Here is a 14,432-nt window from a genome sequence, read left to right as displayed (position 1 = left end):
TAAGTGCAGGGGTCACCTCCCAGGTGGTCACCTCTTCTTCAGGGAAATGCTCCACTCCTCACCACACGATTTCAGCCACCCTAGTTGGATACTTAACTCCCTTCCTCATCCGGATCCCAGTTAAGTCAGCTCCCGCCTAGGAAGGAGGCTCGCGTTCAGTGGCCAAGCTCCAGGAAGCTAAATGAACCAGAGCGTGCCCGCACGATGAAGCGACAGACCAGCAGAAACCCTCACAAGGGCTCACTGTTCCCAAGGTTACTCGATGCCAGCAGCACCCCCCAGGGTCTGTCCCATGCGCCAGGAGCAAAGGACAGTAACGACCACGGATGGGAATCAGACAAGTGTCCAAATCCTGCCTTGGGTGCCCAAAGGTCTGCAACACCCCTTTCTCTAAAGCCCCCTCCGAGCAGCCGGCGGCAGGAAGTTTCTGCCCCACCCCAACAGTCGTCACTAATCACAGCTTCCTTCCCGCCGGCAGGACTGCAGCCCCTCCGGGACAGGAACTGGATCTCACCTGGGTCACAGTGACTGGCATTTAACAGGCTCTCAGATGTGCAACAACTTGAAATTCTCCATTAAGTCTAATTTTTAGACATTTCTGTCAAATCAAACCAACAGAAAACACCATTTGGGTAGGAACCCTAAGCCCCCCCACTACTCACACACAGGCACACACACACACTCACTATACTATTAGTAAAGCCCTTGAGAATGCCACCATGGTGACGGCCACCAGCGGCCCCTGCCTCGTAGAGCTGACAGTTTCAAACAGGGGTCCGCAAACAGTGGTCGGCCCCCCAATGGCTTGTTTCCCTAAGGCCCTCAAGCTAAGGATGATTTTTCTTTTTCTTTTCTTCCTTTTTTTTTTTTTTTTTACAACTTCTGTATTTGTTTAAAAAAAAAACAAAGAAAATGCCACACGCAGTTTGCTGACTCAAGGTCTAAAAGGAAAAGCCCCAAAGAAGCACTTTCAAAGGTCTCCAGGTGGGAAACAGACGGGCAGCCTGAGAGGACAGTGCCGAGGCCTCACAGCTCAAGCAGGGGTCTGCGTGGGGCCCGTGACAAGGTGGAGGGACAAACGTGTCCTTTATTCACTCGGAGACTGTCGGGGAGAGGAAATGCCCCCTTCTAGCCTTGTGTTCTCATGGGTCGACCAATAATAAAATTGACACAAGACCAGATTAAGAAGAGAAAACCCAATTTAATATGTACATATTGAAGATCAGAGAGAAGTGATGCTCCCAGAGTGAACACAGCACGCAGTACATACATCTTTCTACACAAAGAAACACTAAACTTGTGAGGAATGACAGGACAAAGAAACTTGGGTTTGAGGTATGTAATTAGTGAGAATTTCAACTGAGTTCAGGCAGCAGAGCAGCACAGCTTCCTCACACAGCTTCTCGGGCCCAAATCCCCAGCTCTGGAGAGGACGCGAGGAGAGCCCCTCTCACACGGGGGATCTGTTTCCTGCTTTCAGGGGGACAGAGACAGGAGGGGCAAGATGCCCTTTTTGTTTCTCAGGTAACTTTATTTCAACGTAATCTGGATACCAGTGTGGGATATTTTCGGGTGGCCGCCCTGGGCCCCAACGAGACTATTCCGCAGACTATGGTGGGATCCTATCTATTTAGCGCTCTTTTTACAAACTCTGTGGCATGCTGAGTAACAAAGATGCTGACGTCCCAATGCCCAGCACCTGTGACTATATATGGGCAGAAGGGATCCTGCAGGTGTGATTAAATTAAGGATCTTGAGATGGGGAGATGATCCTTGATTATGTACGTGGGCCTAATGTCATCACAAGGGTCCTCAGAAGAGGAAGGCAGGAGGGTCAGAGTCAGAGAGGTGTGACAACAGTGGCAGAGGTTGGAGTGATACTCTTTGAAGGTGGAAGAGGCCATGAGCAAAGGAATGCAGGCGCCTCTAGAAACTGGAAACGGGAAGGAGACAGAGTCTCCCTCCAGAGCCTCCAGGAGGAGTGCAGCCCTGCCGACAACTTGATTTTAGCCCAGTAAGACGCGTTTCTGACTTCTGACCTCCAGAAGTGTAAGAGAATAAATTTGTTTTAAGCCACTAAATATGTAACTTGTAACTACAAAATACAAAACTAACACATTTATTCAACACACCGATTAGGCACCACCCTGCACCCTGCACTGAGCCGGGTCTGGGATATAGCAGAGGGTCAGCTGGACACAACCCCCAGCCAACGTCCAGCCTACAGACAGGACAGGACAGGACCCACCACAGAGCTAATTACACAAAGTGCATTCCAGAATCTTTCACTTCCGTACAGTGATGAAAAACGCTAATGTGCAACTCCATCTCTGCTGTTCCCGACCACAGCTGTCACCTGACCCCTGAATCCACCAACATCTCTGAAGGAAACCAGCGGTGCCTCCTTCCCAGCCACACACACTTACCGACACACATACACACACACACACACTTTGCAGGATTACAGATTTAGCATGGTTAATCTAAATTCAGATAACTAGTTCTTACTAAATTAAAAACCACATCGACAAAGGCAAGAGAAGGAAAAACTATTTACCAGCCACTCTGGGCCATTAATTTTCCACATTAAATCTTAACATGCTTGTTTTTAAGATCAAATGTCTTTTAGTTCTGAAACTTGACCAGAAAATACTTGTTTCTATAGATATTGCTAAAAAGTGTTCTTAAAATCTGTTAGTCCAAACTTCTGCCAGTTCACTGATACAAACAGATCTTTCTTTGATTCGGCACCGCCCAGAGCCTGAGGGCAAAGGTAACAGCGGACACACAGATAGCTCTCAAGGGTCTTCCTGGTGACACTATGCTTCTCTGAGAACTAACCAGTCCCCACCCCACCCCTAGGAAGCACTGGCACCAGAAGCCTGACCACAACCCCTTCCTAGCATCCCTGAAGAAAACTTTTTAAAAACTCTGGGCAAACAGGAGCCATTCTTCTCCTAGAACTGTGACTCTGGGGGCGGCCCCGTGGCGGAGTGGTTAAGTTCAGACGCTCCACTTTGGTGGCCCAGGGTTGTGCCGGTTCAGATCCTGGGCGTGGACATGGCACTGCTCATCAGGCCACACTGAGGTGGCATCCCACATGCCACAATTAGAAGAACCCACAACCAGAATATACAACTATGTACTGGGGGGTTTTGGAGGAGAGAAAGAAGGAAAAAAAAAGAAGATTGGCAACAGATGTTAGCTCAGGTGCCAATCTTAAAAAAAAAAAAGACCTGTTATGTCTGAGAGACGTCAGTCAGGCTGCAACAGGTGCTTGGGCTTTGTCCTCCCAGTAAATCCAACGACTCTGTGAATAACTGAGCACTGACGATGTTCCGGGCGGCACGCTCCCCACGCGTGTGACCAGAGCCTCAGCAAGCCAGGCAGGACACCTGAACCAATGCCTGCACTAAGCCCGCACGCTGTTTTTGGAGTGCCCCTCCTCCCATTTTTAAACTAAGTTTTGCACCCGGTGGGCACACCATTGACCTCTTTGGACCTCAGTTTCCCCGTCTACGGAATGGAGGGGCCAAGACAAGATTCCACAAGTACCAGCAGGTTCTAAAATCAAACACATCAATGATAATAACCCACAGCCACGGAATCACAAATGACCTAGTGTCAGAGCAGCCATCTCTTAACACACATCCGGGACTGGACTCTCTACGCCAATATAAAGCTAGATTCTATAACCCTGGGTGCTAACAGGCAATGCAACTGAGTCTCCATGCTACAGAAACAGCACCTTCGGGGAGGGGAGCCTGACGCCTGTTCATTTTAATCTTCCACAGCGCAAGAGCACAGACGGAGGTGCTTCCAAGCCTGATCCTCCCTGAGAACAGGGGTTGGCAAATTACAGTCAGCCCGAAGAGGAATATACAACAGAGGCCATACACGGCCCACAAAGCATAAACTACTCACTGTCTGGCCCTTTACAGACACTAGCCTAGAATCTGCAAGGGTTTTTTCACTAAGCCAGATTTCACTGCATAAATATCCAAGATAGAAATATAATCCTTCGGGTTTCCCTAGTTGTGTGCATCTCCAGTGAAGCGGTGCCACCCTGGGGCCTTGCCCAGGCCCACGCCCACGCCCATCTAGCTGCTCTGCTGGCCCGCTGGCCAGGAGCACTGTTAGCAGGGGTTTAACCAGCTTCCAAATATCTGCTAACTTTCTAACCATCAAACCACACACATGTGCACATACACACACCCTAAGCTCAACCAGCCTCGTCAGATGGCAGAAAGAAGTGAAGGCAAACATCTGGGTGTGAATCATGAAGCTGGCAGAGGCGAGAGAACATGATTTACAGTGGGACAGAGGCGTGTCCATTCAAGCCTGACTCACGCTTGGATCCATGGGACAAGAACTGGCAGAGACGCACCAGGTCCTTGCAGGCGGGCACAGACGGAACCTGGCTTGTAGCCACAGCTTTCACGCTGCTCTCTCTCCCTTTTGTAGGCAACAGAATTCATTTTGTTTTTATTTTCCCCCCAAACAAATCTAATTTAGATCCTCAGTATTACATATAAAACAGACTCAAGGCCAGGGTGCCCTGCTTGGAGGAGTCCTGCCTGTAACCCCTCCTTTCCCACAGCAGCCACCCTGAGGCACTTCCCTGAGGCCCTGGAGCATTTTGAAAATCACTGGCCAGAGAGAAAATATTGTTATCAGGCGGAGGAAAACACAGCCCAAAATGCACGTGAGGATAGCCTTGGGGAGTGAAGAAAAGGACATTTAGAAACGAGTACAGGTCTGCATATTTTGTCAAGTTACCCAAAGAAGCGCTTCAAGGCTCAGGCTTTGCTGGAACAAAAACACGGAAGATTCGCCAACAAAGGCAACTTAATACCAAGCCCCGCCTCTCCAGACAGTAGTCCCACCTGTCAAACAGGTTACTGAGCCTGTCTGCTATCTGCCCGCCAGAGGAAAATCTCCCTGCACTCCACCTTATCAAAGGTCACTTCCTGGCAACAGGATTAATTTCACTCCGCACTTGGGTACTGGCCAGTGTCAGACGCCTGGCGATGTTGGATGGCCTGCAACTCACCGGGAACCACTACAGCTACACATTCAAGGCTAATCACAGGACAGCAGCACTTCTGAGAGCCAGGCACCCTGCTGAGCACGCTCGTGCCCTCACTCCACCTCCTTACAACAGCCCTTTCTGGAAGATACCACCATCATCAGCCTGCTTTATAGAGGACACCAAGGTGAAGGTGGGATAGAGAAGTAACTTGTTCAAGGTCACAATACTACCGAGGGCTAGAGCCAGGCTTGAAGCCCAGGCAGGACACTAGCCTGCAGACTATATGCCCAAGGGGACCCTGACTCCAGGCTGCTGTGGCTTTACCTATGGGCAAGGGGGCACAGACAGGAAAGAGATGCACTGGCTCTGACATGAGTCAGCCCAGGCTCAAAGGCTGCCTTCTGGCTGACTGCACATGACGGTATTAGACAAAGTCTTCAAAGACGAGCATCTTATTTATGCCAATGCTGCCAACAGCCAGATTTACATCCAGGCCTTCACTCTTCACAGGTCTCCCTGATTCCAGTAACACATGGTCAGAATCATCTGCTTTCTCAAGTAGTCCTCAACCCCCAATACATGCGAACCTATCACCACTGGGCTCTTTCCCTCAGTCACCAACATTGATGAAGGACCTAAGTGTGCTCCAGCCCCAGCCCCGCCCTCCCAGAGCACAGAGGGTCACTTGGGGAAGACGTAGGAGCTCAGCATAAGTGCCACGGTTATGAGACACAGAAGCAGAAGTCCCCAACGTGGGGTGGAGAGAAAGGAAAGTGAAATGTCTCTGTATAGAAGGAATGGAAAGATCCCACTGCTGGACAAAACATACCAAAAAGCATGATCCGACAGGAACGGACATTGAGAGCAGGCCGGATAAACAGTTCAGGAAACAACCACGCGGGCCGGGAAAGGACGTGGTCATGGGACAGTACTCTTGTGAAGTCCCAGCCAACACGTAAAGAACCATCGCCATGAAACGCAGGTACAATACTAAGTCTGGCCCTCCTTCTCCAACATGCCAGTGTTTGGCAAAAAAAACACCTTTAACATAAGGGAGGTGCCACAGGCCCTTCAAATCCTCAGATGTTTACGGACTGCTCTGTGTGCCAGACACCCGAGCTCCCAGGTGCTGGGGAGGTGGAGACAACGGAGACTCTGCCCAGTCCCTGGAGGCGGCTCCCAAAATGTTTTCTGTGAAGGGTGAGAGAGGAGGTAAGCTTGGCTCTGCTGGCCACACAGCGTCCGTAGCAACCACTCAACTCTGCCCAAGGCCCTGCAAGTGCGAAAACAGCCACACACAACACACAGCTGTGGTCCGATAAAACTTTATTTACAAAAACAGGAGGCTGGCCGGATATGGGGCTGCAGTTTGCTGACGCCTAGCCAAAAGGGAGAAACAGATAAGGAAAGGAATACACTACAGCAAGAAGAATTCAACAAAAGGTTTCACACACGCACCAGGACGTGGCGGGGGTAGGCGCCAGGGCGGGGGCAGCCTGGCCGGGTTTTGCAGGGAAACTTCTGCTGCCTCGCTTTGCAACAGCGGGACCAATCACTCCCCACACCTCCAGCTCTCAGAGGCTCCCTACAGGGACCAGTCAGAAGAGCAGAGGTGGCTTGCAAGAAGCACAGAGCGCCCACATCTCTCCGTTCCCATCTGGAAAGCTAGAGCCTGGACAGCCTGCGACACAATCCAGTCACTCCACCTGCAGAAGCCCAAGCGAGCGAGCTCTCTGCCAGAAAGGTATGTGGTGCCTGCAGAACACAGCACACACCTCTCCAAGAATAAGCTGCTTGAAAAGGAGGTGTGAGGGAACAACAAAAGGATGGGAGTGCGGTTTCTGGTAACCCAACGTCCATACAAGTCACCACCAAAAGAGGGCCACACCCCCGAGAGGAAGCAACAAAAATTAAAAATAAGAAACAAGGCCGGTGGGGGGGGAACAAAGCACTTCCCCGTCCCCAATTCTCCTGCACAGCTGGGTTTTTAAGCCCCACCCTTGCCTCCCTGAACCACAGGCAGAATCAGCTCTCCCTGACCGGTCCTCAATCCCTCCTCTGCCAGAACCAGAGAGATCCTGCAGAGCTGCTCAGACTTCAGCATCATCCTACTGCTCCAGTGTCAAGTCTAAACCCTCTAGCCCAACACACTGGCCTCAAAACGCCACCCCATCTCATCCCACCACGGACCACCCCCCGACTTCCCCCCAGTCTCACCTCTCCAAAACATGTGGTTTGCATCTCGCCTCTGCTCCACAGTGGCTGTGACTTTAGGCCTGTTTCCTCGTGGATTAAACAGAAATGAACATACTGCTACCCACACCTCACAGGGCTGACATCAGGAATAAACGGGAGAAGGAACACAACACAGGTGACCCAGTCCCCACTCGCCAGTAGAAGGTTCTCACCAATGGCAGCTCTCAGCCCAGCTCTTCACTCGTCACCTCCCAGCTGCCCAGCCCCATTGTCGCCCTTACAACACTCCTCATCCTGCCAGGCTCCTAGGCAACCACGGTGGCCTCCAATTTCCCACCCACCTCCAGGCCCTCACAGCCCCAGGTGCCCACACACCTGGCACCTGTGCTTCCACCTCCCGTGCTCCAGAGATCTGTCCCCACTTTGGCGCATCACAGCCTAAGCGGTATGAGGCAGAGAGATCTTCAAAACCATGAGCATAAAATCACAGATGTTTAGGATCTGCCGGCAGACCCCTTTAATTAACTCTCAGGAGACAGAGATGCACTTTAATTCTCAGAAAACCCTCCTGAGGTAAACACTCCGCTGTGACCACATTTTAAACAACAAGAAACTGCCCCAGTTTCAAGGTTTCCCACTTCAGGACCATAAGCACGGTTATTCCCGGCAATCACACCCTGGGGCTGCAACAGACCCTTCCTGGAGGTGCAGGAGCCCAGTCCTGCTCATTTGTTTACCCGGAACATTTTTTAGTAACAAAAAATGTTGGTAGAGAAATGCTTGGTAGAGAAAAACTGTAAAGCCTCAAGAAAAATTATCACCCGCAGCCCAGCTCCCAGCTACACTGATGGATCTTTCTTCACCAGCACAAGTCACTTAAATTCTGGGGCCACCATGTTGCAATACTAATTATCTGTCTCTTGCTACTCTGTCCTATTGTGTTTTTGTTTCCTATTTCAAAAGAGTCCAGCAATGAAGGTCATAAAACACTGTACATAAATTCCAAAAAGATTTGCTATTTGTTTAAAAACACAATTTTTGGGGGGTTTTTCTGCTGAGGAAGATTAGCCCTGAGCTCACATCTGTGCCACTCTTCCTCCACTTTGTATGTGGGAGGCCTCCACAGCATGGCTGACGAGTGGAGTAGGTCCACGCCCAGCATCCAAACCCACTAATCTGGGCCACTGAAGCGGAGCATGTGGAACTTTAACCACTCAGCCAGGGGGCCAGCCCCCAGAAAATGGTTTGAAGGAAAGCTCAGAAAGGACTGCAAAGAGGCCCAGGACAAGCACTCGGGCCCCGCAGCACAGCGACTGTTCACACCCACGGCCTTCCCCGTAGGAACGTCATCTGTAGCAGCTAGAATCTGGCACCAGAGCAGAGGGAGGATGAATGGGCAGTGCCCTTCTCTGGCCCAGGAGAAGGCGGCCCTCCCACCTTGCCAAACCTCGTGTTCTCAGAGACTCGCTGCTGAAAGCACGCAGGAGGGTGGGGAGGCAGAGTCCAGTTCTATCGTCTACCAAATACCAGCCCCTGCTGACGGGGCTGTTCAAACTCCAACCTACCCAAGGGCACTGACGCGCCTCTCTGGGCAAACCCTCCCTGCCGAGGACGCGTGCCCTCCTGCGGGCAGCGGCTCTCTCTACGCACAAACGGCCAGAATGGGAGGAGCCCAAACGCCACCTCAGCCATTTACGTTTGCTCTTCTGCACAGCGGGGACAGAGTATCTACTTTAGAAGGTTGCTGGAAGGACAGAGATAACAGTCACAAGGTGTGATACAAACACCCCTAATGGAGCACTCAGAGGCACAGAGGAGGAATTCCACAGACGGGCACAGGGACTTCTCTCGTCCCCAAGTCGTGGCTCCCAGGCACCTGAGCACCTCCAGGCCCCCCTCCCTCCTCAGGAGCTCCAGAGGGGAAGGGCAGAGTTCACTCCCCACAAACGTAAGGAAGGAGTGACAAACGACCAGAACCCCCACCTGCCCTTTCTTCTGGGACTCAGAGTGCTCCGCAGCCGCTCCAGCAAAGGTAGCTCTAGATGTTCCAACACAAAACGACACGGGGGACCGATCCGTGAGAAGAGCAGAGTGGTGTAACTGACAAATGTGCTTACCAACGGTTACTCAAACATACATGTACACAAATACGACACACAGCCTCCCCAGAAGTGGCCCTTAATTTACTTTCAATCAATTCATAGAAACACTATTTAGAATACAGGGAGGTTCTGCCTAATATGGCAGAAGGACCACAGGCACTTACAGCTCACCCTTCCAAAACCCCCTAAAATGAACATAAAGGACAAAGAGAACCCAAAAGATAGGGATGGTTTCGGCAGACAAAGAACAGACACGAGTGGCAAGAGATTTAGCAGACTGAAGGATCCTACAAACTGAGGAGCGCAGGGCAGCAAACCTCCCACTGACCCCCAAAACATCAGGGAGCTCAGGAGGCGCCTTGTAAGACGGGGCCCCGGTGAGGCTTTACAGGTGGGAGGACCTGTTGAAAGGCTGCACGGGTAACACTGGCCTCCCCATCACCTCCCCCCTCCAGACCCCGTTCCGGATAAATTAAATAAGAGAAGTCTAGACTTGAGAACACCAGGGTCAAAGTGGGTGGGGGTGAGGAAAGAAGCTGAAACAAAATCTGAGTAGCAAACCCCAGGACCCTCGGGTCCCTCTGCTGCTGGCCTCACAGAGGGTGGCAGACAAACATGCGCCCCTCTCTCCAGACCCCAGGCAAAGATGGAGTCGTCTACAGAAAACCTATAGACATCTATACTTGGGGCTGAAGAAAAAAGGCCGGCCTCCCATCCACCCACTCGACAGCAAAAGAGCTCCCAGTGACCCACTATCCAGTTTCTAATCACTGCACGTGCCCAAGACCACAGACACCTGAGAGACCACAACTAAAGGACAGATACCAAAGAGACACACAGAAGAACCTGGAGGAAACAGACAACGCCAGGAACCAAAGGAAAAGATACCTAACATAAAATTAATATCCTCAGAAAACTAAGAGAAGGTACTGCACCCATGCAAAAAAAACAAAACCAGGATTTTTTTTTCTTAAGGGACAATCAGAAAACAAGAAAAAGCCCTAGGGGGCCGGCCCCACGGCTTAGTGGTTAAGCTTGCACGCGCTGCGGCAGCCCAGGGTTTCGCTGGTTGGATTCTGGGTGTGGACATGGCACTGCTGGTCAGGCCACGCTGAGGCAGCATCCCACGTGCCACAACTAGAAGGACCCACAACTAAAATATACAACTACGTACTGGGGAGCTTTGGGGAGAAAAGGCAGAAAAAAAAAGATTGACAACAGTTGTTAGCTCAGGTGCCAATCTTTAATTAAAAGAAAGAAAGAAAGAAAAAGCCCTAGGAAGAATTAAGCACATGATAGCCAAAACCCCATGACCTCAGGTTAATCATGAGAAAAATATCAGACAAATCCCGATTAAAGGGCATTCTACAAAATACCTGACCAGAATTCCTCAAAACTGTCAAAGCCCTCAGAAACAAGGAAAGTCTGGCGGCTGTCACAGGCTAGAGGAACCTAAGAGACACGACAACTAAATGTGGTATCCTGGAACAGAAAAAGGACATTAGGCAGAAACCAATGAAATGTGAATAACGTACAGACTTTAGTTAATAATCATGTATCAATACTGGTTAATTAGTTGGTACAAATGTACCATGCTAATGTAAAATGTCTAACAGGGGAAACTGGGAGCAAGGTATATGGGAACTCCAACATTTCTGTAAATCCAAACTATTCTAAAAAACTTTTAAATTTTAATTCAATAGAAGAGATAGAAGATGAAAGTCAAGCAAATTTCAGAAATATTAACAAGGAAATGAATGCTAGCCACCCCCCGCCTCCCAATTAAAGGATTAATCCAGGAGTTCAAATTTAACTAGGAGTTCCAGAAACAGAGAAAAAAAAGGAGGGGAAGAAATTATCAAATAAAAACCACAAGAAAAATTCTCAGAGTTGAAGTACCCAAGATTTGCAAGGGCCCAACAAGGCCTCAGAACACGGGTGTAAAAAGAACACGAGGGATATCATGAAACCTCAGTACGTTGGGGATAAAGACAAGAACCCAAAAGCTTCTGAGAGCGCAGCCTTGCCCCTAAGAAAGGTCGCGGGACAGAACAACAATGACTTCTCATGAGCAACAATGATGAGCTTCTACCAGCATCATTCCCTTCCCTGGGAAATGACTTTCAGTCCAGAATCCAATAGTCAGCTGACCAAGTCAAGGGTGGGGATTAAAAAAAGATTTTTTCAGATTCACACAAGGACTCAAAACATTTACCTTCTCAGAAAGTTGCAGGGGAATATGCTCTAACAAGCAAGACAGACGCAAATGTCACAGCGGTCATTCCCGCCTGCCAGCAGCTAATTCTCCCCTCCTCCTTCTTACAGGAAGTTCTCTCTTCTCTTCGCACGGCAGCACAGGGGCCTGGGGCGGGCCTGAGGTGGCTGGACCCACACCCAGCTGAGGTGGAGGGGGCCTGCCTGGTGTAAGAGAAACCCATCCCCCTTGCTGGTGATTGGCTCAGAATGTGTACGTGACTCACCCAGACAAACAGGACACCTGGTTCCTTAATGACAACATGGAACCACTGGACCAACCAATCAGAAACCTGCCCACCTCTGGACTTCCACTTACTTGAGTCAATAAACGTCCTTATTGTTTAAGGCGGCTTAAGATAGTTGCCATTATTTGATGCTCAAATTACCAGATACAACATAGGATCCACAGAACGAGAGCTCCAACACAGGGACAAAGACAAGCCGCAGAAATGACAAGCAAAGGAAGCCCCACATGGAAGCTGTGCTACGGGCAAGAGAGGAACTGGGCCTGAAGAGAGCAGGACAAAGGCTTCCAGGGGAGCAATGGAACTGACGGATTATCTGACGTATCTGGGCAATCAGAAAATAGCATTTGTTGCACTTTATTAGAGCATTTGTAAAAAAGTAGAAGATACAAGTTTTAACGTAGTTCGATATCAATCTTTTCTATTTTGGTAGTGCTTTCTGCGTCCTATTTAAGGAATTTTGTCTTCTCCATGATCATAAGGATATTCTATGTTTTCTTCTAGAAGCTTCATTGTTTTATCTTTCATGTTTAGCTCTATAATCTATCTAAAACTGATTCTGGATATGATTTGAGGTAGGAGATTCATTTTTTTTCCTATACAAAGAATCCAATTTTCCCAGTACCTTTTTGAAAACGCCTTCTTTTCCCTTTGTCATAAACTATGTGCAGTCTGTTTCAAGATTTCTATTCTATTCTATCGGCCTGTTTGTCTGTCCTTTTGCCAACACTGTGCCACCTTAACATCCTTACATTGTGCTGTCTCGACATCTAGTAGGTTAAGTCCTTCAGCTCTGTCCCTCTTCAAGCTTTGATTATTCCTGGCCCTTTGCATTTTCACACAAATGTCAGAATCAGTTTGTCAATTTCCAAACAAAACAACAACAAAAGAAAAGGCTGCTGGGATTTTAATCAGAATTATACGGAATCTAGGGATCAATTTGGGGGGAACCAACATCTTCACAACACTAAGGGCTGGCGAGTATGCGGATCAAGGACAACTCTCGTGCACTGCTGGTGGGCAGGGCAAGTGGTAGAATCACTGGAAAACTGGCAGCCGCCTACTAAAGCTCAACATAAGCTTACCCTGAGACCCAGCAATTCCCCTCCTGCGTGTACACCCAACAGAGCATGTACACACACGCAAGGAAGGACACTGTAAGAATGTCAATGGCAGCATTATTCAGAATGGCTCAAAACGGAAACAACCTAAAAGTCTATCACCACTAGAATGAATAAATATTATATTCACGTAATGGAATTCCATTCAACGAGAAAGAACAAACTCATACACAACTACATAGATAAAACTCACAAATACAATAGCGAATGAAATAAGCCAGATACAAAAGAGAGCATCATTTTATAAGGGTCGGGGACAATCTATAATGAAAATATAACTTTGTGTGAACTTACATATGCACAGTAACTTTAAAATGAAAAAAGAAATTATTATAAGATTGGAAAAAACAGAAATCTCAGGGCCAGCCCAGTGGCGTAGCAATTAAATTCACATGGTCTGCTTTGGGGGCCCACGTGGTTCACTGGTTTCGATCCCAGGAGTGCATCTATGCACCATTTATCAAGCCATGCTGTGGCAGGCATCCTACATATAAAATACAGGAAGATGGGCACAGACGTTAGCTCAGGGCCACTCTTCCCCAGCAAAAAGAGGAGGATTGATGGCAGATGTTAGCTCAGGGCTAATCTTCCCCAAAAATAAAAAGAGAAATCGTTACACCTTAATAAATCAAGCCTACTCAAATAGAGATGATAGATGAAATGATTAAGGCAGATGAGCAAACATGTTCAAAAAGTGATATATGAGACTTTAAGGAAAATCCCAAATTCTGAAAAGCAAAAATCTCTGACCAGAGTGCAATAAAACAAAACATAGTGAAAGTAGAAGTAAAAATAACCCTGTCAGTTGGAAAACCTAAAACTCTATTAAAACACTTTTGAATCAAAGGGGAATTCAAAACCATGGCTGCAGAATACCTAGAAAATAGCATAAATAAAGAAAAGAACACTCCACACGCAAACTTTTTAAAACAAAGACAAATTTGTACTCAGAGGAAATTTAATAATCTAAAAACTTTAAATTCCTAACAGAAAAGAACAAAGTAAAATCAAGCATCCAATTTAAGAAGTCAGAAAAGAGAATTGAACGCAAAGGAAAGCAGAAACAACTAATGAAGAAAAAGCCAAAAGTAATTTAATGAAAAGTAATTTGAATAAAACAATTTAAACATAGGAGTTCTTTGAAACAAGAAACAAAAGCGATAAACCACCAAAAGGTATTTGCACCCTCACTTTATAGACAAGACACGAAGGCTCAGTGACATTAAACAACTGGCCTAAGGTCACTACCATCAAGTTAGGGCACTGCAAAGCCTGAACTTGAACCCAGGTCAGCCTGACATCCAGGTCTGCTCTGGAAGTACGGGCACTCAGTGGGCACAAGGGAAACAAGCCATGCTATTGTAATTATGAGGGCCACCTGTGGGCCCCAGAGAATGCCCACAGGGCCATCCAGGGGCCCTGAGGCCCAGGATAAAATGCCCACAGTACTCCCAGGCTCTGCCAGTACTCCCCGGGCTGT

The 14,432-nt window shown here is 48.4% G+C and overlaps 1 protein-coding gene across 10 annotated transcripts in view; it reads right to left on the bottom strand.

Moving 5' to 3' along the window:
* PRRC2B (proline rich coiled-coil 2B) overlaps positions 1-14,432 on the bottom strand; it is a 92,897-nt gene that overhangs the window by 65,412 nt on the left and 13,053 nt on the right. For 2 of the 10 annotated variants that reach the window (XM_046668673.1, XM_046668682.1), the window contains exon 1: positions 5,862-6,175. The exons of 2 other annotated variants lie outside the window; for them this stretch is intronic. The gene's annotated coding sequence lies outside the window, so the exon portion shown is untranslated. Of the gene's footprint in view, positions 1-5,861; positions 6,182-7,249; positions 8,284-14,432 lie in introns of those variants that run through there. 6 more of the 10 variants (XM_046668689.1, XM_046668704.1, XR_006889595.1 and 3 more) reach the window with 5 other exon arrangements.

Source organism: Equus quagga, chromosome 1 (genome assembly GCF_021613505.1).
Source record: "Equus quagga isolate Etosha38 chromosome 1, UCLA_HA_Equagga_1.0, whole genome shotgun sequence".
Lineage (NCBI taxonomy): Eukaryota > Metazoa > Chordata > Mammalia > Perissodactyla > Equidae > Equus > Equus quagga.
The sequence above is the reverse complement of the archived record's forward strand: the minus strand, read 5'-3'. Positions and strand labels throughout refer to the sequence as shown.